Source organism: Chrysochloris asiatica, unplaced genomic scaffold, assembly GCF_000296735.1.
Source record: "Chrysochloris asiatica unplaced genomic scaffold, ChrAsi1.0 scaffold00236, whole genome shotgun sequence".
NCBI lineage: Eukaryota > Metazoa > Chordata > Mammalia > Afrosoricida > Chrysochloridae > Chrysochloris > Chrysochloris asiatica.
In genome coordinates this window covers 3,667,944-3,672,114 of record NW_006408754.1, presented here as the reverse complement: position 1 = coordinate 3,672,114, position 4,171 = coordinate 3,667,944, and the positions used below count along the sequence as shown (strand labels likewise).

Here is a 4,171-nt window from a genome sequence, read left to right as displayed (position 1 = left end):
AAGTCCACTAGAGCCAAAATATGACCTTGAATATATCCTACCTGAATTTAGAGATCATCTGAAGAACAAATTTGATACATTAGACACTAAAGACCAAAGACCAGATGAGTTGTTGGATGAGATCAAGAACATCATACAGGAAGAAAGCAAAAAGTCATTAAAAGACAAGAACGAAGGAAAAGATCAAAATGAATGTCAGAAGAGAATCTGAAACTTGCTCTCCAGCATAGAGATGCTAAAGCAAATGGAAGAAATTAGGAAGTACAAGAGCTGGACAGAAAATTTCAAAGGTTAACTCAAGAAGGCAAAGTCAAATATTACAATGAAATGTGCAAAGAGCTGGAGTTAGAAAACCAAAAGGGAAGACCATGCTCAGTATTACTCAAGTTGAGAGAACTGAAGAAAAAAATCAAGCCTCGTCTTTCGTTATTGAAGTATTCTCTGGGCAAATTATTGAATGACACAGAAAGCATCAAAAGTAGATGGAAGGAATATACAGACTCATTGTACCCACAGGAAATGGTTGATGGTCAACTATTTCAAGAGGTAGCATAGGATTAAGAGCCAATGATCCTGAAGGAAGAAGTCCACGGTGCATTGAAGGAATTGGCAAAGAACAAGGCACTGGAAATTGATGGAATGCAAACTGAAATCTTTTAACAAAGTGAGGTGACACTGGAGGCACTCATTCATTTATGCCAAGAAATTTGGAAGACAACTATCTGGCCAACTGATTGGAAGATTTCTGTATCTGTGCCCATTCCAAAGAGAGCTGACCCGGGATGCGGAAATAATCGGACAATATCTGATATCCATGTGTTCTTGATAGGATCTCTAAATTCAGGTGGGATATGTTCAAGGCCATATTTTGGCTCGTGTGAACTTATCAAGTTTCTTCAGCTTCAGCCTAAACTTGCATATGAACAATTGATGGTATGTTCCACAGTCTGCCCCTTGCCTTGTTTTGGCTTTTCCACTGTTTATTTCTCTTTATTGTTGTTTCTGAGCAACGTTATGGAAGTTCCAACCCATAGTAATCCTGTATGCGGTTTCTGAGAAGCAGTTGGTGAGCTTGAACTGCTGACCTTGCAGTTCAAATGACTTTGCAGTCCAGCGCATTAACCTGTAGCACTACACCAAGACTCCTTGTGAAGTGCAGTCAAGGTGGTTCTGACCCCTAGTGACCCTATGTAAGGTTTTCAAGCAATGCCTGGTGAGTTTGAACTGCCTGCCTTGCAGTTCAGATTAACTTAACAGCACATTAACCCACAGCACCTCACCAGGTCTTCCTTGTAGGCATATGGATATTATCCTATCATAGACTGCATTGTATTTCAAGACAGATTTTTATTATTATTATTTTTTTTGGAAGGCAGATTTATAAATTTATTTGATCATACACTGTCAGTTTTCATCCACATTGACTGTCTGTAGGTTTCTGAAAGTGGTGACTGGCACATAGGTCACCAGTGTGTAAAGCTTGTTTGGTGAATCTTCATCCTCATCCTGGACAACCACACCTGGATACGGTATGGGATGTTACTGATTCCTTTGGCTTTGTTGAGCCTGGTGTCAATGCGCACATCTGGTGTTCCTGTCTCCTTCATGGCAAATTTCAGAATCTCCTTGAGTGCTCGAGGGGCATGCTTCTTGAAGCCTACTCCATGGATGTGCTTGTGAATGTTGATGGTATACTTTGTGGTCACCACTTCATTGATAGCAGAACGGCCCTTCTTCTCACCACCCTTCTTCATGGGAGCCATAGAGGAGGATGAAATTAGATCTTCAAAGCCCAGGACCGACTTTCAAGACAAATTTTAATATGTTCTTTTTGATGATTGCAATTCCATACCTCCTCAATTTGTTATTCCTGGCATAGTAAAACATGTGATTGTCAAATTCAAAATGACCACTGCCAGTCCATTTCAGCTCACTGTTGTTGTTTGTTGCGAAGTGCCTTCCAGTCAGTTCTGACTCATAGCGATACTGTGTAGGGTTTCCAAGGAGTGGCTGGTGAGCTTGAACTGCTGACCTTGCATTTCAAACTGAGCTTGCAGTCCAGCGCATTACCTTGCAGTACCACACTGGGACTCCAAAGCCTAGGATATCGAGTTCATGTGTTCCATTTCATTTTTGACAATTTCCAATTATCCTAGATTCATACTTCGTACATTCCATGTTCCAATTATTAATGGATGTTTACAACTGTTTCTCTTCATTTTGAGTTGTGCCCCATCACCATGTAGGTTCCGAGGGCTTTACTCCATTTGCATCATCATGGTCAACTCTACTTTGAGGAAGCAGCTCTTCCCCAGTTGCATTTTAAGTGTCTTCCAACCTGAGGGGATCATCTTCTAGCACTATATCTGATAATATTCTGATGCTCTTCATCATGTTTCAGTATTCAATATTCTGGTGCTGATGATGTTCCACTGCTATTCATAAAAGGTTTTCAGTGACTAAATATTTAGAAGTAGTCCACCTCTCCTTCCTCTTCCTAGTCTGTATTCATCTGGAAGCTTATCTGAAACCTGTCCACCATGGGTGACCCTGCTGGTATTTAAAATACCCGTGGCATAGCTTCCAGAATCACAGCAACACACAAGCCACCATAGTATGACAAACTGACAGATGAGTGGTGGCTTTCATAATTATATGTATCCAATATTTCATATTAAAATGTTAAATTCATCTTTTCAAAGAATCATGAACTGCAAAAATGCATGCTAACAGAATACAACAATAAAGTAGAAAATAATGTCCTCCCAAAAGAACAGTCATTAGGTTAGAGTTTGTTTTAAATCACTTTCCTTCACCAAATGTTACTTTGCTGGGCCTAATCTTGTTGCCTTCCTCCAATTCTCTGTTATAAATAATTCCCAATGAAATCTTAATTCACTGTTCAGTTTGAAGTTTTATTTTGTAAAAATAAAACACTGACAAGGGCTTTCTCTCCATTTAAGGCTCTCAACCCATGTTGATCTAATTATGAATTCATTTTCTATACAGCTTTTCAAGATCACTTTAGTGTATGGGGAGGAATTTGTATACCTCCATTTCACAGATTGGGTAACAAAGTTGAGGTGTGATTTTCACACTGTTACTCACAAAATGCTTAGGAAACCAAATGTTCTTTCTCTCTCTCACCTATAATTTTTCTATTATACCAAGCTGCCTGTTTTCATCTTCTACGTTTGTTATCCGCTTTCAAAGAGAAGCATAAGAAATCTAACACCTCTGAACTCAAAGTTTACATATTAATTACAATGTTGTTTTGCTTGGTTGTTTTGGTGAAGCAAAGCCAGTACAGCAAATTTGCATCTATTTTATTTCAGATAAACAATCTGGATAATCAACCTTGTTAGAGGCATCTATTACACAAGTATAAATAAGTTACAAAGTGGGGCTGTTTTATGGGGCTCTCCTATGAATAACATGTGTGAGCTCTCTATGGCATAGGTTTTTGTGATACCTACCAGCTGCTCCTTGGAAAATCTATACAGGGTCGCTATGGGTCAGAATCGACTGGACGGCACTTAACAACAACAAGAACAACCTTTGTTTACTAAGAAATGTTTCCTATATTCTTCGTTGGATATAGAGTACTTAGTCCCCTGATAGTCATATTCATACTGAGATATGTGTGTAACTAGTAACAATAATTACAGCACTATCAGTCATGGACTGTTCAGTGTGGGTCAGATATTATACTAAACACTACCTATATATATCAAGGAAAAACCTGGCATCAGGATTGGAGAAAGATGCATTAACAACCTGCGATAAGTAGATGATACAACCTTGCTTGATGAAAGTGAAGAGGACTTAAAATATTCACTGATGAAGATAAAAGACCACAGCCTTCGGTATGGATTACATCTCAATGTAAAGAAAACAAAAATCCTCACCACTGGAACAATAAACAACATTCTTATCAACGGGGAAAAGATTGAAGTTGTCAAGGACTTCATTCTTCTTGGATCAACTATCAACACTCATTGAAACAGCAGTCAAAAAAGCAAACGACGTACTGCAGTAGGCAAATCTGCTGCACAAGACCTTTTTGAAGTGTTGAAGAGCAAGGATGTCAGCTTGAGGACTAAGGTGCGCCTGACCCAAGCCATGGTATTTTCAATAACCTCATATGCATGTGAAAGCTGGACAGTGAATA

At 39.0% G+C, this 4,171-nt stretch overlaps 1 protein-coding gene and 1 pseudogene across 1 annotated transcript in view; both read right to left on the bottom strand.

Moving 5' to 3' along the window:
• The window catches only part of IFT57 (intraflagellar transport 57 homolog (Chlamydomonas)), a 98,028-nt gene that overhangs the window by 13,713 nt on the left and 80,144 nt on the right, over nucleotides 1-4,171 (bottom strand). The window lies entirely within an intron of this gene.
• LOC102840032 lies at nucleotides 1,405-1,763 on the bottom strand (annotated as a pseudogene).